The 22696-nt window shown below is 44.3% G+C and overlaps 2 long non-coding RNA genes across 2 annotated transcripts; one reads left to right on the forward strand and one right to left on the reverse strand.

Moving 5' to 3' along the window:
• Nucleotides 1-2172: 2172 nt before the first annotated feature.
• On the forward strand, nt 2173-15241 carry LOC310840778. The gene is made up of 4 exons (XR_014562124.1): nt 2173-2292; nt 2384-2497; nt 3614-3692; nt 15094-15241. It is a non-coding gene; the product is annotated as an uncharacterized lncRNA (long non-coding RNA).
• Nucleotides 15242-19223: 3982 nt separating this feature from the next.
• Nucleotides 19224-21918, reverse strand: LOC310841245. The gene is made up of 3 exons (XR_014562431.1): nt 21559-21918; nt 21218-21333; nt 19224-19810 (listed from the first exon to the last, which is right to left on the reverse strand). It is a non-coding gene; the product is annotated as an uncharacterized lncRNA (long non-coding RNA).
• Nucleotides 21919-22696: the final 778 nt, after the last annotated feature.

Consider the following 22696-nt stretch of genomic DNA (forward strand, 5'->3'; position numbering starts at 1 on the left):
ATGGCCCATCACTGCATGCATCACAGCTCGCCAGACAGAATTATTTCCCCTTCTCCTCCTTGTCAAGCACTGCTCTTGGGGGTTCTCCTGAAGCCCCTTACCCAAGCCATTGGGGGGTGGGTGATGAGGGGCTCGGGGGGGGGGGGAGGAAAGCCCCATTGTGCTAGCAGAAGCCCTTTGTGAATTCTGCCCTGAGTTTGCAAGGAAAAATTATTGTAGTTCCAGGACACAAAAGTCACCATTCTAATGAAAGCGGTTGGCAATGTGTAGGCAACATAAAATAGTTTCTCTTTCCTTCATCCTCAAAGCAGGCAAATTCAGCTTGAGGTTACAGCGGCCAGTCTCTCCTTCAGGAAGGCAGCATCAATATGGAGGTATATAGTCAGCCTTTGCAGGCAGTGGGGGGGCAGGGTGTGATATAGTTACCATAAACACAGAACAATCAATTGAGAATTTAACAGGCCACAACTTTATTGATTACAGGTGTCAGCAGGTTTAGGCTGCTGGCTGATTTGGCAGGGTTAACCAAGGTTAAGAATCACCCTATGACATACATCAAATTGGGGCAACCCACCATATCACCATTTTGGGGGTGCCATGGACCATTGGTCCCTTTTTTAAAAAAGTTTTCCATGCTTTATTAAGTTTCATACATAACAAAAACAAACTTATATAAACCAAAAACAATCTTGTGTCAGTAATCTAACGTAAATATACAAATAAAAATTGATTCAATCTTATACAGTCTCTTTTGTTCAACATTCTTACTAATGTGTGATAGACTGTCCATCAACTCCCGGTGCATTTAAAATTTCTAAGATCGAATGTACCTATGATTATTACCTTCGTCTTCTCATATTTTGTAATACAGTGGTACCTCGGGTTACATACGTTTCAGGTTACATACGCTTCAGGTTACAGACTCCTCTAAGCCAGAAATAGTACCTTGGGTTAAGAACTTTGCTTCAGGATGAGAACAGAAAAGGTGCTGTGGTGGCAGCAGGAAGGCCCATTAGCTAAAGTGGTGCTTCAGGTTAAGAACAGTATCAGGTTAAGAACGGACCTCCACAACGATTTAAGTACTTAACCCGAGGTACCACTGTACATTGGACGCGGGTGGCGCTGTGGGTTAAACCACAGAGCCTAGGACTTGCCAATCAGAAGGTTGGGGGTTCGATTCCCCTCGACAGGGTGAGCTCCTGTTGCTTGGTACCTGCTCCTGCTAACCTAGCAGTTTGAAAGAACGTCAAAGTGCAAGTAGATAAATAGGTACCGCTCCAGCGGGAAGGTAAACGGTGTTTCCATGTGCTGCTCTGGTTCACCAGAAGCAGCTTAGTCATGCTGGCCACATGACCCGGAAGCTGTACACCGGCTCCCTTAGCCAATAAAGCGAGATGAGTGCCGTAACCCCAGAGTCAGCCACGACTGGACCTAATGGTCAGGGGTCCCTTTACCTTTACCTTACCTCCACTGTACATTCTTAAAATGTATTGTACCAATTTTCCTTATTTCTTTGTTATTATTTTGTACAGAGGTCATTCAAATGCAGCGCCGGTCCCTTTTTTGGGTGTCCAGACAAAAGCATTTCCCCAGGATACTCTGATCCCTTGGAGTGGGTTGGGAGAGGAGCTATTCCTCGTCAAATTAGACTAAGGATCCAACACATTGCCTTATCCGCCATAAGTTGTGACAATTGCTATGAGGTGGGCAAAACCCTCAGGCAGACCCAGTCAGTCTGAAGGCAAATTTCTCCCTGGCTCTGGCTACTGTGACTGAAAATTTGCACAGCAAGGTCCTCTACAGGGCAGCCCACAAACACAGAGAGTAGGGAACAATGGGTGATGGAATCCGACCCAAGATTTCCCTCTGTTTCACTCCCAAACCATGCCCCTGAGCTTGCCCACGATTGGCTGCAACCATGGGTGAGCCCCAGCGCTCAGTGTGGCTGGAGGAGGGAGTGAAATCATCCCCTGGCCACACCGAAGCCAAGATGCTGCCCCGACCCGCCATTGCCATGCTGGACCATGACCGATGCTCCCAGCCAGCTGGCAGTAAATGGGCTTTCTCCTGCAAATTGACATCAGCATGAGGTCACAATGGCTGGCTGATGTCTTTCATACAGCATCACCATGAGGTCACAGTGGCCAGCATCTCCTTCAAGCTGGGGAGATCAGCATGGGGTCATGATGGCCAGTCTCATATTCCCACTCAAAGACTGAAGCAAGAAGGAAGCAGCATGTCTGGGACTTGGGATTTTGTTGTTTTAAAACAGAGAAAGACTTTTGTTTTGTGGTAAGGTCCTATGCTTTCTTCTTTATCCCTCCAACCAAGTAGGAATCCACCACCCTCAAAAACTGGCTTTGGTTTTGCCATTAATATACAGATAAGCAGAAATCTGAGGAAATTGACCAAAAGGACATTTTTATCTGCTGATACACAGAATTCAGAGTACAGTTGTACCTCAAGTTACAGACGCTTCAGGTTACAGACGCTTCAGGTAACAGACTCCGCCAACCCAGAAGTAGTACCTCGGGTTAAGAACTTTGCTTCAGGATGAGAACAGAAATCGTGCTCTGCCGGCACAGTGGCAGCAGGAGACCCCAGTAGCTAAAGTGATGCCTCAGGTCAAGAACAGTTTCAGGTTAAGAAAAGACCTCCAGAACGAATTAAGTTCTTAACCTGAGGTACCACTGTACATACTGCTCTACTCCCTTTCTTCTCACTAGAAGTGAAATAACTGTGTTGGCAAGTTTGAATCTTTGAGGCCAGTGCCTGGCAGTTGGGTCTATGAGCTACCCTGCCATTTTAATTACCCAGGATACCCACAATGGAGTATTGTGTGAAATTTCAACAGTGGGATCATAGCAACCTGCCACAGGTCACAGTGCGGTTTAAGCCCACACTGCTGTTACCAGGGTCCAAATGACATTTTGCTAGGAGGTCCTGCAGCCCAGAGCTGAACCTCTCTTTGGCTATCATAACATTATTTGCAGGAAAGCCAGTCAATTTTTAACAGATATCGCTAACAGAATTATCTGTTTTGCATTTTCTGCACCTGTTTTTTTATCCAGTCAGTCTGAAGAGATGTGATATTCTTCTGAAGCTCACTGTGCCTATCAACCACTGCGACTCTCTCCCTCCACCCCTTTCAGGGGTACAGATTTAATTTCATTTCCAAAGCGAAAACCTCTCCCACAGCGACTTTGGTAAGGATGCATACAGAGGGCTTACAGAAATGAACAACATGCATAGCTATGGAAAGCGGAGCGCAATGTTATCCATTCAAAACGCCTGTGTGAAAATATGTGAGGAAAATCTAATCGGCTCCATGGAAATCGGCCACTCTTAATTATTATGCTCAGTTGAAACTCTTTTCTCTCTCCTCTACCCCCCCCCCTTTTATGTTGGTTATGTATATTACCTCTCAATGTTTCCTGACAGCTCTCTGTGATTTGTTATCAGCTCAGTTGTTTAAAAAATAGTAAGCGGGGAGAGCAGACTTTCAGCTATGATTTGACAGAATCCGACACTTAAAAAAATAATCATCAGCTCCCTCCAGCTGGAGGCAACATCCTCGTTAGTTACAATCTGCTCCAATTATATTTTTATCTAGGTAGCAGTCAGAGTTTAGGCTAACTTGGAGGAGGTGAGGAACAGTGAGACTTTGTAAGTCACGTAACTCTCTTACCCAGGTAATTCTGCTGCTGCTGCTGCTTTTTTTTTCATTTGTCAGCTCCCTTGGGAGGTATCCTATAAGGTCCCTGAGGCTAACCTGGTGGATATGAGGAAGGGGCAAGGAAATCTCTCTCTTTGTCTATCAGATATGGATGTCTTGTGACATAAACTACTAGTAATAGGGAAATAGTGACCTAAAGTCCTTTCATGATACAGCTTTATATATATGTATATAAAAGACAAAGAAAAACCTTGCTCCATTTCTGTGCAAATTCTTTAATCTTCCCTGGAACCCTGGTGGATTCTTACATGGAATTAGATCGTAAGACAAAATGGCTTTCAGGAGACTATCTCTTGGCCTCTCGTCCACAGTGCTATAAAAAGAACAGCATTGCTCTCTCGAACGCAACTTTCTCAGAGGTGTGCTTTCAAGAGTGTCAGCCGAGGCAAATCCATGTCATAAATGCAGTGGCATTGTTTCTCTCCCCCTCCCCCTCCCCCCACAATATTTATGGAGAAGGGGTGAGAGAAATCATTTCTCCCCCTTCTCCTGTCAAATTGGAGCTGTTTTCATTACCACTCAAATGTGAGAAATCGATAGGAAGGGGGATGGGGAGATAAGGGCAATAACCATTAGTGAGATGGGTAGAGAAATTCGCACTTGAGAAGCGAAATGCAGGCAGAGCTTTGTTTTCCCGCTTCCTCTCTTATAGGAAAAGGTCTGTCCCTCCCTCCCTTTGGTGAAATTGCATTTTTAAACTTTTTGCTACTGAGGGGTGAGGTAGCTTTTTATTGCTATTTGCCAATATGTAATTCCCATATATGAAACAAACAAACAAACAAACAAAAAACACAGGCTGCAGTACTTCTTCTCCTTCTTTGGCAATCACTCGTAGCCGAGTAAGATTGTCTTCTATGAACATGGTCTTAATGGTGTGTCCGTAAGTGATTGTGGAGGCCAATTCTGGATCCACACATCCTTCCACAGTGGGGACATAGGTTTCTGGGTGGGAGTTGATCACGGTGTGGATTTGCCAAGTGTGCCTTCCTCTTAGCACGTTTCTCCCTTGCATCCTGTGTTCAAGCATCTTCAAAGCCCATGACACCTTTGGTAAACGCTGTTCTCCATTTGGGAGGCTAGTGTTTCCCAATTGTCAGTGTTTATACTACATTTTTTTTTATATTTGCCTTGAGAGAGTCTCTAAACCTCTTTTGTTGACCACCAGCATTATGCTTTCCATTTTTAAGTTCGGAATAGAGTAGTTGCTTTGGAAGATGATAATCAGCCATCTGAAAAACATGACCAGTCCAACGAAGTTGATGTTGAAGAATAATTGTTTTGACACTGGTGATCTTTGCTCCTCTCAATACACTGGCATTAGTTCATCTGTCTTCCCAAGTGATGTGTAAAAATTTTCGGAGACACCATTGATGGAATCTTTTGAGGAGTTGCAGATGGCATTTATAAGTGATCCAAGTTTCACAATCAAGTAAGCATATTATATCCGCTAGGAGTAAGTGGGACTTTGACCTCAGTGGGACTTACATCAGAGGAGATACACATAGGATTGTGCTGGCTGTCTTCTAGTGTTGGGATTCCAGTGCGAGAGAAAATTCCTTTCGGCATGTCTTTTTCCATGCTTATGGCTATCATGCCCGAAGGTGGTGCGGGACTGCACACCCTCCTCTGCCAATCCCACCCTCAACACCTGCCCCAGCTTGGACTCATACCCAGAGGGGGTTGCATATGAGCACCTGCTCATCCCATCTGAAAGCATGTCACACATTCAGGATCCCGGCAAAACATTTGTGGGTTGTGACTGAGCAGCTGCTCACACATAGCAGGGCCCCACCACGCATTTGCCCACACTGAGTGTGTTAAGGGGAGGTTCAGTGGCATGGTCCGGGTCCTGGCCCACCTTCCATTGTGGCATAATGCATACATTATATAACGTGGGTGGTGCTGTGGTCTAAACCACCAAGCCTCTTAGGCTTGCCGATCAGAAGGTTGGTGGTTCGAATCCCCACGATGGAGTGAGCTCCCATTACTCTGTCCCAGCGCCTGCCAACCTAGCAGTTCAAAAGTACACCAGTGCAAGTAGATAAATAGGTACCACTGTGGTGGGAAGGCACAAGGCATTTTGTCCCGGTGTCCCGTTAAGCCAGAAGCAGTTTAGTCATGCTGGCCACTGTGGGATGTAATCCATTAGTACAGTCAAATCAACATTCCTTGTTTCCCTAGAGCGGGCACAGCCAGGGGGATGTTACTCCAGTCAGTATAACTTCCTGTTCCCCTGGTCTGGAGCATCCTCCCCCTGCATGTGATCTAGGAGATGGGTATGGCCCTGGCTGACTCCATAAAAGAGCCGAGTTACGCAGCCATTTTCTCTCTCTTGCTCTCTCTCTCTTGTTAGCTGCTCTCTTGCTGCCACGCTGCTCTCCTGCAGCCATTTTGTTCTCTTAATATAATTTTGCTGTCTGCTGGTTCTCAGCCAGCAGCACATGAGCTCAGTCTCCATGTGAGATGAATTCACAGATTGTTATGTAACTAGTGAGTAAAGCCTGCCTTCCAGGGATCAAATCGTGAAGTGAAATGTGAGAAAACTTCTTGTTACTTTTAAGGAAAGACTCTTGTGTCTTTATTCTTTTAAGAGGGATAAAAGGGGACACCTGGAATAATCCAGCTGGGCAAACCAAATTGGATTACTTAACTAAAGAGATTCAGATGAACCTGCAAACTAGCTTCCTGCTATATTGAGGGGAAGCTGATCTGCTACATCATTCACTAGCGTGAGTGAAGGAAGGATAATGCTTATTCAATATATCCTTTCCTATTATCCTTAACATTTCCACAGCCCCATGACCTGGAAAGCTGTCTGTGGACAAACGCTGGCTCCCTCGGCCTGAAAAGTGAGATTAGCACTTCACCCCATAGTTGCCTTTGACTGGACCCAACCGTCAAAGGGTCATTTACCTTTTTACTTTAATGCATACGTTGTTGTTGTTGTTGTTGTTGTTGTTCACAGAGCAAAACCAGGGCTTCAGATACACATATCAAGTCAAAGGACAAAAGATTCAAGCATCAGGGTCATACACTGTTGCACATACCTCATTTGTTTGTTTTTAGTATCTGGAAATTGTACTGTGGCAGTGTTTTACCCCATACCTGGCTATCCTTGCTATATAAATTCGTAATCTGAGCTGCTTCACTGCTGAAGCATTGGCTCCCTTAAAGTTCCTAGCTTCAATGCAGAGCTGACCTGAAGTGGAGAAAGGGATGTTCTCCTTCATTTCCCCACACAATTTTGCTCAGTGAACCACCCCATCAGCTGATACTGCTCTCAGAATGCAGTTCATTCCTTTAGATTCACAATGGCCAACTATGAGGCTCCATTGCACTTTTAAAAATCCCAGCTGCGGCAAGCAAGTGGCTATTTTTTTGGTCAAGACATTTGCTTTAAAGTATTTGTAATCCGCCCTTCAACCTGCAGTTCCCAGGGTGTAGATACAGAGGCATCAAAATCAGTTAAAGGTATGAAGCATCGAGCAAAATACAATAATAAAAATCCACCATAAAACTGCAGGTCCATAAAAACAAATCTGCAGCAATGTACAGTCATTCTGATTTCCACCGGAGAAAAACACCATGCAGTGCTAGCAGTTGTTCCAGCTCATTTGTCGAGTCGAGAAAGGCTACTGCAGCTTTTCCTAGGAAATGGGCCTCTGGTTATAGACGAGTGCCAACCCTGTTCCATCAATATGGCTTGGTGCACGAAATTTTCCCAGGTCAGGAGATGATCCACATTATGGATCACAAATCCCACCAGCCACCACTGGTGACCGTGTAACTGGTCACTCGGCCGAAGCAAAGGGCAACATTTTCATATTCTGCCATTGCACTGTTTTGAACGTAAAACTATTTCATCCCAATAAGGGATCGCTTTCAATAAGTAACTATGATATGAAAATACATATACACTATTATTTTGAACAAATTTCATGGATAGGCTCTACCTCGTAACAGCGTGAGAGAAATCAATAGGATTTAGCCAAGCTAACTGTGCACATAATTGCAGCCTTCGTTTCGGGAGCAAGACATGAAATGCTGAGCTGCCAGGCTCTCCTCCGTCTTTCAATGAAATATTCAGCTGGGCCTCAATGAGCTTATCAAGCAACAAAAGAATTTTATTGTTGTTTACCGAGTCAGACTGTCCATTTTTGTTTGTTTTGATGCCTCCAGCTGTGGTAGATTGTCCTGAAAAGTACCTCGTTCACTTATCAGTTGATCTAAACCACCAGATATGCATGCCATAAATCCAGCTCACTCTATGGAGCTGCTCTTTTGCCATTTGCAATCAGAATATCATCATGTAAATTAGATTATGTTTTCTCTGCATGTTTTGGAGTTGCTCTAACTGTGCGGTAGCCAAACTCATCTGTGGAAAACAGAGACGGGCTCATGCTTTTCAAACATGGGCAGGGCATACTCAGATATAAGACACAGATTCGAGAATAGCTGAGAAACTTCCAGAAGCCCTACCAGATGCACATCTGAGGCACATCTTATACAACATCTTTACCCATTACAAAATTATTCTCCTAATTGCCAGTCATATCTCTGTGCTTGCTTAAAGAATACATGAAAATTACCCGTTCCTTATGACTCACAATGTACATTAGCTGTTTTCCCACATCACATGAGGTACATGGGCTATGACCCTAAATGCACCTGCCTGGGAGTTAGCCACATTGAACCCACAAGGATTTAATACAAAGCAGAAATTCGTAGGGACCAATATGGAAATTCATAGGAACCAATATGGAAACCAATAGGTGCTTCTGGGGACTCACACCCACTCAATGCTAGAGAAGGGGTAGAAATTCATCCCAATATGCATTTAAAGGTGAACTTTAAATGCTCACACATTTTGAAACAATATGCAGACCGAAACACACTTGTCCTTCAAAATTGCATCTCTCTGAATTTTGCAATGCAGCTCTCCGCCTAAGTAATGTTTGCAAAAACCCATATAACAAGGTAAAGCATGCATATAGATCCATATATTACTGAAAATAACGTTCAAAAATGGGAGCACATATTAGTGAGGGCCATTTAAAGACCAAGTTGTGTTGCTTCATGTAAAGCCATCTTAAGCTGTTATGCAATTAAGAGACTAGATAAGAGCCTGTGTCATGTTTGGTTTCCTCACACTGTATACAGAGTGAGAAGGACACTGGTCCTCTGGATTAAGTGAGGGAAGGGCTTAAGGACTTACCTCACAAGTATGCGCAATATTTCACATCTGTTTTATCTCTCTTTTTAAACTAGCTAATAACACAGCTCACTTGTTGCCAATCCTTTGGGGCCAGTGGGCAAATTTGCAACTTGGAAAGTGCTGTGGGTACCAGTGGCGGGGAAAAAACTGCTGCATATCCTCCAAATCTTGGGTCCCAAAACCGGACATGCATATTCCTACCTGTTCTCCCACGTAAGTCATATGACCCACAAGAGATCACAGAGCCCCAAAGACATGATTTTTTCAGGCCATGCTCGCACAGCACCCAAAACCATGCATTTTGGGGCATCACACTTTTTTTCTGGGCAAGATCTCAGTGTGAATTGTAAAAAAAGCCCCCAAGCTTTCCTTTTGGGAATTATAGGGACAGAACTACCCAAACTGTATAGAAATTTATTCATGTATGCAACTACAGTGGCAAAAGAAGAATGGATACAAAAACGTATGGAATATGCAGAAATGGCGAAACTTACTGGGGAAAAAAGAAATCAAGATAACAAACTTTTTATAAAAGAATTGAAATGGTTTATTGAATATTTACAAATAAACTGTAAACAGATAAGAACATTGGCAGGATTGTTGTAATAACCTGCATTTTTATAAGAGTATAAAGTTAAAGTAAATGAATAAATGAGCAAATTAAGTTAATTTGGATATGCAGAAAGTATTGAGAATAAATTTAAGAAACCACAGAAAGAGGGAGAAGGAAGTCAAGTTTTGAAATGTTAAAAGGATTGTAAAATTATTGAAATGTATAAAATTGAAATTAATAATAATAATAATAGATCTCAGTGTGAAATTGCAAGAGAGCACAGCACCCAAAATGGCTGCTGTGTTCTCAAATGAGAAAACAAGACATCTTGTTCTTTTCCGGGACACTTGCAGGGTATGCTGCTGTGGGAGTGTGGTACATCACAAGTTGACCGTCATGGGGGAAGGGTGGCATAACATGACACAAAATGGCTGCCACAAATAAAAGAGATCAGATCACAAAAAGGTGTGAGCATTCCCCCATTAGACAAATTGGGTCCTCCCTTAAAGAGGGCACATATTGTGGTGAGACCTGGACAACCGACACACTGTGTTGTGGGTGGGTACATTTGGTCAGCCACAGCACTCAATTGGTAGGTCCCTCGAAGCTGTGTGCAATCTGGCCAATGGGACGCAGTCCAAATGGTTTGAGGGACCTATTTATGCCCATGCACGTGACCCAGAGCTTCCTCTTTCGGTGCGTGCATTCGGAACACCCGCCCACCTCTCCCTACTTTTAGAGCTTGTTGTGCTTGACCTTGCTATGGCACCGTGTGTCATCTGTCGTTGGGACAGGGGCACAGCAGGAATTTCCCCCACTTGGCTGATTGGCTGTTGCCATTTGGATTTCGCCTGCCGCGTAGCAAATCGTCATAACTTGTAAGGTTGCGAATAGGCTCTGGTTCAGGTGATAGGGATGGGAGAACGCTCTCGCCATCCCTATGTGAAGCGTATTCCGTGAAAGGAATCCAGGGACTTGACGGTTTGGTCAACCCCTGAGAGGGGGTTGTGCCCGTGCCTGAGTCCAGGGGGACATTTGGGTGGCGGAGTTAGCCCTTTCCCGGCTTTCCACTTATCCAGGTGTTCACCCTTGGCTGACCTATGCTGGTGCCCTGGGTCAGCGCTACCTGCATGGCAGGGAGCTAGTTGAATCAGAGCCTATGCAACCAGTCACTTTCTGTAATCAATAAAGTTGTGGCCTAAATTCTGCCAAAAAGCAAACCTACAACTTGAGTCAAGTGTGAATTTATTTAGGGGGGAGGTTTCTGGGCCTGAACACCCAAACACACCAGAAGGCAATCGCATCAGCTATCACTGCACTTGCTCACAGAAGGGAACACTTTGCACTTCTCTGTTCAGATTGGGAGGGTAGATCCTGGCATGCAATTAAATGTGTCTGAGTTCACATGTTCAACATATAGACACTGAGGCAGTACAAATAGGAACTGAACAGGATGAGCAAACAATTTTTGCATTGTGTTTGAGGAAATATATTTGAGGGGATTTATTTCTCAGCACTGGAGGAGGGACACATAATTATAGACAGGAGTAGCAACCAATGTGCGGACTTTGGCTTCATACTCTTGTTTCCTAGTAATACCCGTCTTTCCCCCCCACCCCCATTTCACCAAGACAGAACAAGGAATTTCCTAGGGAAAGGGAACAAATTTGCACTTTCTGGAACAATATGCCAACCAAAATACAGCTGTCTTTTAAAATGCGCTTTTCTTCAGATTCTGCAGTGCAGTTTCCCAAGCTAAGAATTTTTTTTTTAAAGATGAACTGGAGGCAGTTGGAGGATGGATGGTGGCTAACAGATTGAGGTTGAATCCTGACAAGACAGAAGTACTGTTTTGGGGGGACAGGAGGCAGACAGGTGTGGAGGACTCCCTGGTCCTGAATGGGGTAACTGTGCCCCTGAAGGACCAGGTGCGCAGCCTGGGAGTCATTTTGGACTCACAGCTGTCCATGGAGGCACAGGTCAAATCTGTGTCCAGGGCAGCTGTTTACCAGCTCCATCTGGTACGTAGGCTGAGACCCTATCTGCCTGCGGACTGCCTCGCTAGAGTGGCACATGCTCTGGTTATCTCCCGCTTGGACTACTGCAATGCGCTCTACGTGGGGCTACCTTTGAAGGTGACCCGGAAACTACAACTAATCCAGAATGTGGCAGCTAGACTGGTGACTGGGAGCAGCCGCCAAGACCATATAACACCGGTCTTGAAAGACCTACATTGGCTCCCAATACGTTTCCGAGCACAATTCAAAGTGTTGGTGCTGACCTCTAAAGCCCTAAAAGGCCTCGGTCTGAAGGAGCGTCTTCACCCCCATTGTTCTACCCGGTCACTGAGGTCCAGCACCGAGGGCCTTCTGGCAGTTCCCTCACTGCGAGAAGCTAAGTTACAGGGAACCAGGCAGAGGGCCTTCTCGGTAGTGGCGCCCTCCCTGTGGAATGCCCTCCCACCAGATGTCAAAGAGAACAACAACTACCAGACTTTTAGAAGACATCTGTTTAGGGAGGCTTTTGATGTTTGATGTAGCACAGTATTTTAATATATATATTTTTGGAAGCCGCCCAGAGTGGCTGGGGAAGCCCAGCCAGATGGGCAGGGTATAAATAAATTATTATTATTATTATTATTATTATTATTATTAATAATAATAATAATAATAATAATAATAATAATAATAATGTGGTGAATTGGAAAGGTTACTGGAAAAATGAGAAACAGGGAGAAGCTGAAATTAAGTGATCTGCCCATTCCTAACAAGAAGGCAAGAAATGTCGGTACCTTACTGGATCAAACTGAGGTGCATTTGGTTTAGCACGCTGTTTCTAATGATGTTCCTCCCCACCAAGATGCCTGTGGGATGTCCAGACAAAGGGCAATAAAGCTAATGGCCTTCATCAAAGCACAAATGGGGAATGTAAGTAATTTGTACACAGTAAATTACATCTATATAAATACCCCGACCGACATTCTAAAATTCTTTTAAAGCCAGATCTTGGATATCCCCTCTATTCCCATCTTGTTTGCGAAATATGAAAATAATAAGATGTGTTTTCCTGGAAGCAAGGCTGTATTAGTATTTGTGAACAGCTCTCCATTCTCTGCTGCGGTCTGTCTAATAGCCTTTCCAGATCTGCGCTGCAGGCCTTTTAAGAATGTAATCTCTATAATCTATATCAATTTATTTTAATTTAGCACATTTGTTCCTTGTTTGTAGTAATGGATCATCTGTTGCTTGGTGTTTTGACTCATGCTGGAATATGAATACAAATAAGAACAGGAATAAAACCCCAGTGCCTTGATCATCGGAGGCCCTGGAAAAGCTGACCTCATCCAGCCAGGACAGCAACAGCAATGTTGTGTTTAATTATCCTGCTGACAAAAAGTGAGGCTTCATTACCTCTGCTGAGCAATAGACAACTCAGACAAATTTTATAGCATCCTCTAAATGGCCTGAGACTCCAAACTGTCTTTGTTAATACCTGTGATTCTCTGTTACTTAATTTCCCTTGTTGTTGTTGTTGTTTTCTCTGCCACATCTTCAGTTTACACTTTCTAAACATTTTGGTGACTCCACAGAAACCCAGGATTTTTTTTTACTATAACATTTTTATTAGTTTTTAGCATATCAATTATCATTCATACAACAAAACTTCTCATCTTATGCAACATTTTTTTTTACTTCTCTCAACACCTCTGATGATTTTCCGTTCTTATCACTTATTATGCATTTCTTAATTTCATATTACCTTTAATTATATTGACTAACAATCCTCATTGTCTTTTTTGCAATATTTCAAATAATTCACCTTAACAGAACTTCTTGCAAACCTACTAGCGTAATCTGATCCTCACAATTACTTTTCAAATAGTCTGTAAATTTACTCCAGTTTTCTGAGAATCTCTGGTCCCGCAGGTTTCAAATTCTTACTGTTAGTTTGTCTAATTCTGCATAGCCCATCAGTTTCATCCTCCATTCTTCTTTTGTCGGTAATTCTTCTTGCTTCCAATTTTGTGCCAATAAGAAACGCAGGATTAAATTGTAAACCACAGAGCCGGGCCCCTCTCTTTGCCACCATCACAGAGGCACATTTCTTGTGGGAAGTCCTGAGAGAATCTGAACAAACACCATCACTGATGCTGTAAATGTGGGTACCAGGTTGAGAGCTGCAACTGGATGACCTCACAGCTTCTTCCAGTTCAATGTCTCTTTCAATGGAACCAGGACTCATTTTCTTGAATCATGATGGCACACAGTTTCTAACGGCTGTGTTTTGCCAAGATTCATGTCTCTCTCCTCATATGAACTGTCCCAGACCCTGTGATCATCATCTAAGGCTCTTCTTCGTGTGCCTCATCCACAAGAGGTCCAGAGGGTAGCAACACAAGAATAGGCCTTTTCGGTGGTTGCTCCCCATTTCTGGACTGCTCTCCCCAGGGAGGCTCACCTGGCGCCTCCGTTACATATCTTTAGGCACCAGGCAAAAACATCTCTCTTCCCCCAGGCCTTTGGCTAATCAAACAATCTATGGTCTTCTAAACTGTGGCGGGGGGTGGTATTGTTTTGGTTTGTCATTATGGTTTTTTAAAATTATTATTACAAACCATCCTGTGATCCTTGGATGAAGGGCAATATGGAAATTTAAGAAATAATAAATAATGCCACATAAATAGGATGGCCACATGTCCTACTTTGGTGAGGGTGGGCCTCTAATTGAAGAGTGTCTGGCCCAAGTTCAGTTTAACGCAAATAACATTTATTTTACTAAATAAAGAAGAAGGGAAAGCCAGGGAGGAGGTGGGCAGTTTTGAAGTGCTCTTCAACATATAGAACATAGACAGAAAACTGAGCAGACACATAGATTACCTGGCCACAGTCTTCCTCACTATGCAGAGATGTGCTGGGTTTCTATTTAAATTATAGTAATTATTGCCAAATTTGCATCTTTATATATAGATTAGCATATGCAAAACTTACGTAAATCTATAATACCTGGTCTGTTTTTCTGTGATGCAATAGCCCAGTTCATAGAGCCTGAGACTCATAATCTCAGGGTTGTGGGTTTGAGCCAAGAATTCCTGCATGTTGAGCTAGATGTCTCTCGTGGTCCCTCCCAACTCCACAGTTCTATGATTCTATTGTTGCTCTTTTTTGATGCACAAGAAAGCAGCCACCCAAGAGATAAACTAGGAAGACATGTAGATAAATCTGAAACATTATTACAGCAGACTCCTGCAGGGTGGTCTAGCAGAGGGCTATAGGCTCATTAGGCTGGCACTTCCGGGCACTTTCAGCACAGTTTTCAGAAAAGGATGTCATACATATTGACCTCCCTCCAAGAAGTTCCTAGATGCATAAAATGAGACAAGGAAGGAGTGCAAAACACAGTTTATGCATCGATGTCCACGTTCAAACCATTTATCAATAATAAGCAACAAGCTATTGGCTTTGTTCCAGGAAAGAAAGGAGGGTGGGAAATCAGTTTTAAGTTTAAACAAGCACAGGGGTAAAGTAAGCCCCTTTTAACAAATTATTTTAATCTCTGTTGCTGTGACTAATGTGGATTTTCCTTGCACAGAGGGGGCAGAGAGAGAGGAGATGGTGACTTCTGTAAGAGAGGTGACAGATGCAGTCTGCCTGCAGCCACACACATTTGCTCAACAGGCCACCTCTGCTGCCATAATTCTTCCAGGAGGGAGCCAATAAAAAAATCATATAAAATTTTATTATGTTTGTGACACTAGTTATTATATCCAGCAGTCAGAATGCTTACCCAGAGGCAGGGCCTTTCCTGGTCCTTAGTGCAGAGTAAATTGCAGGACTGTCAAGAGGGAAAGTGAAACACTAAAACAATGGGAGGAAAGTCTGAATTCATTCTGGAGCATTTAGAATATTACACGGCAATATAAAGCCTGAATGCAGCAGTGAACACACAGAGCAAGGCAGCTAATAAAAAGGAATTGCAGGCAAATGAACCAACAAAGCCCAGACAGGACTTTCAAGGTTTGGAGTAAAAGGAGAATTGTCAACAAAAGTAAGCTTTTTATTTTTTAAAAAAGGTAATTCAAAATTGCTACCTACCAGTACCTTGTCATGACCTCTGAAATAATGGGTCTGGGAAAAGAAAAGATTCTATCACTGCACGTTCTATCCTGCACTACTTTTTGATTCGCATGAATCAAAAACATGGAGTGGGAACTGCCGTGAGACGTTAGGATCTGAGCCTGGATTTGGGTCCAGGATCTTCCCACGCTACCCCACAATATTATTCTTACCCCATTTTACTCCATCTCCTCTCTCTGCATCCTCATGTCCTCTTCCTTTTATGGACTTTGATGTGCTTTTCCTCAGGCCCTGCCCCATGACCATTTATCATATTTTTCGCTCCATAAGACGTCCTTTTTTGCTCTTAAAATCTAAGTGGAAATGTCTGTGCATCTTATGGAGTGAATGTGTGGTCCCTGGGGCTGGGGGGGGGGACCCGGGCTTCCCTCGCCAGCCCCACAAGTGTGGGGAGCAGCAGGAAGTCTGTGCACAGCCTTTCTGCTGTTCCCCAACCTGCTCTTTGGGGCTGGCGGTAGCCTTCCCCAAACAGCAGGTCAGGGAGCTGCGGAAAGGCTGCTCCCCGAGATTGTGGGGCTGGCGGTGGGGGAAAGTTGCGCTTCCCCCACCGCCAGCCCCGGGGAGCAGCAGGAAAGCTGCATGCAGCCTTTCTGCTGCTCCCTGACCTGCTCTTTGGGTCAAGTGGCTCTGGGGTAGCCCGCAAAGCCTCCGCAGGGCAGCGGGGAGCCTTCATCCCGCTGCCCTGGGGAGGCTTCGTGCGGCTATCCCTGGCTTTTGCGGGAGGTGGGGGAAGGGACAGAGCGAAGCTCTTTCACTTCCCCCACCTCCCGCAAAAGCCCCCAAGAGCCGCATTTTTTATTTCTTGAATCCCCCCCCCAAAAAAAATGTAGGTGCGCCTTATGGTCAGGTGCACCTTATGGAGCGAAAAATATGGTACTTTCGCTGTAGAACATGACAATCTCTCTACACACATGTAGATCTCCAGCATACTCTGCAAGTGCCATGGAAAAAACAGGGTATCCTGTTTTCTTGTGCAAGAGCACGGTGGCCATTTTGGGTGCCATGATCTCGCATGACTTTGCTCTGAGAGGTTGCCACCACCCCCCCAAGAGCTTTTTTCAGAGCCGTAATCTTCTGTAGCACTCCAAAACACACAAATGCGTGTCTTTGGGGTTCTGTGACCTCACATGTCACATGGCTCACACGGGAGCACAGGCAGGAAGACGCATGTTCCAATTTGGGGACTCAAGAGTAGGGTTGTCATATGTCTGGATTTTCCCAGACGTATCCAGAATCCTGCAGTTGGCAGCAGTGTCTGGGCGAAAATCAGGAAAATCTGGACGTAATGTAGCCAGCCCATGTCAGCAATGCTGTTTTTGCCGTTGTTGTTTTTTTTTAAAAAAAAAAGGCTCAAAAATGGCTAAACAACTTTGGGCAGAACTAAAAAAAGAAAAAGCTCAACAACTTTGCTTAAAAATAAAATTAATAAAGCTCAACTGACAAGCTGAAGGTAATGCACACACAGAGAAACTTTACTAAGGCTAAACAGTGCAATCATGGCCATGTGTACCTATCAAAAGTCCATCCTATAGAATGGGCTTACTCCCATTGGGAAGAGGATTGGAGGTAGGATTGAAGCCTAAATTTGCTGACTGTAAAAAAAATCCCTCATTACCCATTAACTTTTTATTTTTCAATAAAAGCACATTCTTTACATGTAACAAATGGAGTTACAGTACAGTGGTACCTCAGGTTACATAAGCTTCAGGTTACAGACTCCGCTAACCCAGAAATAGTACCTCGGGTGAAGAACTTTGCTTCAGGATGAGAACAGAAATCGTGCTCCGGTGGCTCGGCGGCAGCAGGAGGCCCCATTAGCTAAAGTGGTGCTTCAGGTTAAGAACAGTTTCAGGTTTAGAACGGATCTCCAGAACAAATTAAGTACTTAACCCGAGGTACTGCTGTATACGATATTACTGATATTCAAAATAACTACAAGCGGTAGGTGCCATTGTATACACTTGAGCTTTGCACGGAAAAATATCACAGATCCAATGTGCCGCCTGCATTTTTATCACTTATCTGATGACACAGTTTCCAGTTTCCTGTGCTGTGCCGGGGTGTGTGTGCGTGTGTGTGCCTGTTGCATGTGCACACACAAAATCTGCCAACTGAGGGTAACAACTCATGCATCTAATGAAGTGGGTTCTCTAGCTCACAAAAGCTTATGCCACAGAACATCTGCTCGTTTTTAAGGTGCCACACAGGTTCTTGGCTGTTGTTGCTGCTGAGGCTGTATAACATGACTATCACTCTGGTTTTAGGAATATGCATTCAGATTTAGTTCATATATCACTTAAATATATGTCAGTAACTAAAACGAAATATAGAGCAAATGAAATTTAGCTCCAGTATTCTTCCTAGCTGCCTGTCATGAAGTTAGGGAGCAAAATTGCCTAGCAATTTAAACCAAAGGTGGGGGGTGGGGGTGGGCAAGAATAGCAGCGATTGGCATCCCTGCTGGTAGAATGTAAGCCGCTGCAAATGCATCCTTCATCCCTGTGATGCACACAGAAAAACCCTGCCTCTGATCTTTGATTGATGGCTCTACAGCTTAGCAACACCCAATTCAGTCACTCGAGGGGAAAACATCCTTAAGGGGAAGGCATACTATAAAAGCAGAGGGGCAACCAGTGTTTTGTGAACTTATCTCTGTTGTCAATTCTGCATGTGGAATGCCTGACAGATGCTTCCCTGCAGTGTTTGCTTCGCAGATCAGACCCCTGCTCACTTTACCTATGGTTTATTCTTCCCTCATTAGATTTACCTACAACTGGTGAGGTGCGGTTGAAGTGTGGCAGATGAATGCTGAAGAAAAGGAATTTTCACTGGGTGCAACCCAGAAAAAGGGGCTGTTATGAGTTGTATGTACGAGCTGTTATGAGCTATGGTTTTCCCAGTAGTGATGTATGGAAGTGAGAGCTGGACCATAAAGAAGGCTGATCGCCGAAGAATTGATGCTTTTGAATTATGGTGCTGGAGAAGACTCTTGAGAGTCCCATGGACTGCAAGAAGATCAAACCTCTCCATTCTTAAGGAAATCAGCCCTGAGTGCTCACTGGAAGGACAGATTGTGAAGCTGAGGCTCCAAGACTTTGGCCACCTCATGAGAAGAGAAGACTCCCTGGAAAAGAACCTGGTGTTGGGAAAGATGGAGGGCACAAGGAGAAGGGGACAACAGAGGACGAGATGGTTGGATAGTGTTCTCGAAGCTACCAGCATGAGGTGGGAGGCAGTGGAAGACAGGAGTGCCTGGCGTGCTCTGGTTCATGGAGTCATGAAGAGTCGGACACAACTAAACGACTAAACAACAACATGAGCTGTATGGCTGCAGCTACATCTGTGTCCATTGTTCAGCCCAGACACTGAGGTCCGGCTCCAAGGGCCTTCTGGTGGTTCCCTCACTGCGAGAAGTGATGTTACAGGGAACCAGACAGAGGGCCTTCTCAGTAGTGGCACCTGCCCTGTGGATAGCCATCCCATCAGATGTCAAGCAAATAAACAACTATCTGACTTTTAGGAAACATCTGAAGGCAGCCCTGTTTAGGTAAGTTTTTTAATGTTTGTTGTTTTATCGTGTTTTAATATTCTGTTGGGAGCTGCCCAGAGTGGCTGGGGAAACCCAGCCAGATGGGCGGGGTATAAATAATAAATAATTATTGTGAATATATACCCAGCACACAAGCATTGCTTTTTCATGAGGAGCCATTAGAAATCTGTGTATACCTTTAAACTTTATGCCGAATAAAGAACCCATCACACCAGGAAGTGGGGAAAAGATTGGTTCGTTATGAAGAAATGAGAGAGACAGTGTATATGGGTGGTCATTTGGACAGCAAGGTTTACAAGTATGTGGGTAGCAAAAAATCGTTCAGTACATACACACACCTTAGTGCCAAAGAGTAACATAATTCACGACTACCTCAAAGTGAAGGTAGCAATGTGCCAGAGTATACTCACACGAAAAGGAAGAAAAATAGGAATGGGGTATACCTGACCTTGGAGCAAGTGGAGCACAAAGTCGGGGATTTGAGATCAGTGCCAAGTACAAGAGTTATGCTCTCCCTTTCAAAGTTGTATGCCAGCAAGGAAACAGTCTCTCATCTGCGCCTTTGGTCTGTGGTGCTGTGAACTATAGGGTTGATCCTGGAGGTTGTTGAGGAGAGGGGATTCTGTTGGAGATGAGAGCTAACTAATTGAAAACCTGGGATTTAAGTATATTTTGACTCTTAATTTCTATGGAGAAGAGAGGGGTTTCTTTAGTGAGCAAATAACATGATACCAAATCTTTAGGCCTGTCATTTATTGCTTCCAGTTTACTATTGTGTTTTGTGAGGTAGGTTTGAAGTGAAGAGGACACAACCTCAATTTTGAGGAGACCACATCTTTACCTTTACAGTTCGGGGATCATAAATTTACCTTAAAAAAGATTTTCATTGTCCATGCGAAGTCTGGTTCCTGCTTACGGGAGGATAATAACTAAATCTTTCTGGCAAATAGAGGGATTAGTGCTCAGATATTTTCTGCAACTATTGGGGGAAGGATGTTGAAGGCAGTATATTTAATCTCATGTAAGTGAAAGCGCACATGTATTTTGGAATTGTTAAATTGTGCAAACAGTGTCAACGTACCAAAGTGACTCGGTGGAAAATAATCATATCACGGACAAAATTTCCTAGGGAGTCATGCCACTGCCGGTCCTTCTTCTACTCACCTGAAGCCTGTCAGTTTGCTTCTCAAAATGTGCCCAGCTCTGACTGGAAGCAGCTGCCCTTTTTAATCTGAGGCACTGCTAACATCCCAATGCCCACGTCTGCCACTGCTACCTCTCTTGGTGCCAGTTCACTCTGGAGTACATCTTGTAAGTTGTTGTTGGCATCCGTCTGTCTCAAAAGACGATGGAGTACGCCTCTGGGGCCGAAGTGAAACCGCTGTGTTAACAGCACCAAAATGAGTCCCCTGGGCAGTGTGCTCAGGCAAGACTCCCCACTCTCAGCCTCACTAACGTGGTCCAAAGAAAAGCAGAGTAATAAATTTGCTCTGCTTTCCAAGGACCCACGTACCTATGGGACCGCCTCTCCTGGTATGCCCCACGGAGGACCTTAAGGTCCACAAATGACAACACTTTGGAGGTCCCGAGCCTCAAGGAGGTTAGATTGGTTTCAACTAGGGGCAGGGCCTTTTCAGCACTGGCCCCGACGTGGTGGAATGCTCTGTCACAAGAGACTAGGGCCCTGTGGGACTTGACATCTTTCTGCAGGGCCTGCAAGACAGAGCTGTTTTGCCTGGCCTTTGGTTTGGACTCGGTCTGACCCTTATGTTTCCCTCCCCTTATGGTCTTGATTTATCAGCTACTTTAAAATGAGGCTGAATTTTAAATTGCATTTTAACCTGTATATTAATTTGTGTTTCCCCCCCCTCTCTCTTTCCCCTATTATGTTTTTACTGTGATTTTATTGGTGTTAGCCGCCCTGAGCTCTATTGGTGTTACCCCACCCTCTCTGGCTCTGGGTATAAATAAATTTATTATTATTATTATTATTATTATTATTATTATTATTATTATTATTATTTGGTACCTGCTTGGTTGCAAGAGTTGCTGGAAGGAAGCATACAAGATGCCATCCAGCCGTCTTAGGGATTCCAGATTTGTATAGGATTTTACACTTTGACCTTTTCTTCTCCTGAAGATATCCTGAAAGGCAGCAGAGGTTTAGGATCAGAATTTTCTTTCTTCCCAGGCTCACGAGCCTCACCTGCCCCTCGTTTTCCTCTACTCATAGTCTAAGTAGAAACACTGTAATAGGTGGCATGCCCACCAGCCAATCCTCCTCTTCTTGCTGGCCACTTCTTGGCCCACACATGCTACTGCCCACCTGAATAAGAGAAAAAGAAACAATTTGCTCCTTCATGGGCTTACCTCAGTGAGAAAGACACCGTGCCTATTTCTGTCTGTTACAGTGGGTTGGTTGAAAGACTTCCCCTCCAATTTGCTACTGCTGTTTTACTTCAGTGACAACAAGATCCTGAATCCGCCAGCCTAAAAACTGGCTGAACTGTGCGTCTTTGTACTCATGCCTTGGTTGACACAATGGGGCCTGCCTGTGGAGACAAAGATGTAGCTTACACTTGAGTGGGTCAGGGGGCAAGAAAGTTAAGAAACCCATATCTGGCCCGGTGTTCAAAGGGCCCCTTTCTCATCAAAGTGCCTGACAGCATGTGGAGAGCGGGCCAGTCTCTCTCTTTCAGGCAGGCAACGTCAGCATAAAGTCACTGTGGCCAGTTTGTCTCCTTCACACTAGTAGCATCCGCATGAGGTCATAATGGTCTCTCTCTCTCTCTCTCTCTCTCTCTCTCTCTCTCTCTCTTTCAGGCAAGCTGCATCAGCAGATGTCAGCAGGTAGCATCAGAATGAGATCACAATGGCCATTGCCCAGCCTGTCCTTCCTTCAGGCAGGCAGGCCCAGCATGACATCACAATGGCCAGTCTCTATCCAATAGGAAGGTAGCATCAGCAGACTCTCCCTATTTTCCAGGGATGGTCCCAGATTTACAGAAGCTGTCCCAGTTTCTGATTTGATCCTGGAATATCCTGCTTTTCCTTAGGAGGTCTGTATTTTCATCAGAGAAATATTGGAGGGATATTATTTTCTCAATATCCAAAAAACCAAAGTGCTGCACCAACAAGCATAAAACAACCCCTCTGCAGCACCACAAAAACAAATTCCAATGTTATACAAATGGTGTAATGTTGGAAAATGTCAACCACTTTTCCTACCTGTGCAGTTATCTTTCCACAAGGGCCAACATTGATGCCAAAATCCAGCATCCCCTGAGATCTGCGAGCACAAGTTTCTCCCAACTGAATTGCAGATTGTTTGAGGACTGGAACATTCTCAGGGAAAGCAAAATGCTTGTTTACAGAGCTATTGTACTACCAACTTTACTGAACGCTTATTAAACATGGGCCACTTATAAACACCATCTCCAAGTCCTCGAAAGTTTCCATCAACGGTGTCTCCAAAAAATTTTACACATCACTTGGGAAGACAGGCGAA

Source organism: Podarcis gaigeae (genome assembly GCF_964106915.1).
Source record: "Podarcis gaigeae genome assembly, chromosome: 3".
NCBI lineage: Eukaryota > Metazoa > Chordata > Lepidosauria > Squamata > Lacertidae > Podarcis > Podarcis gaigeae.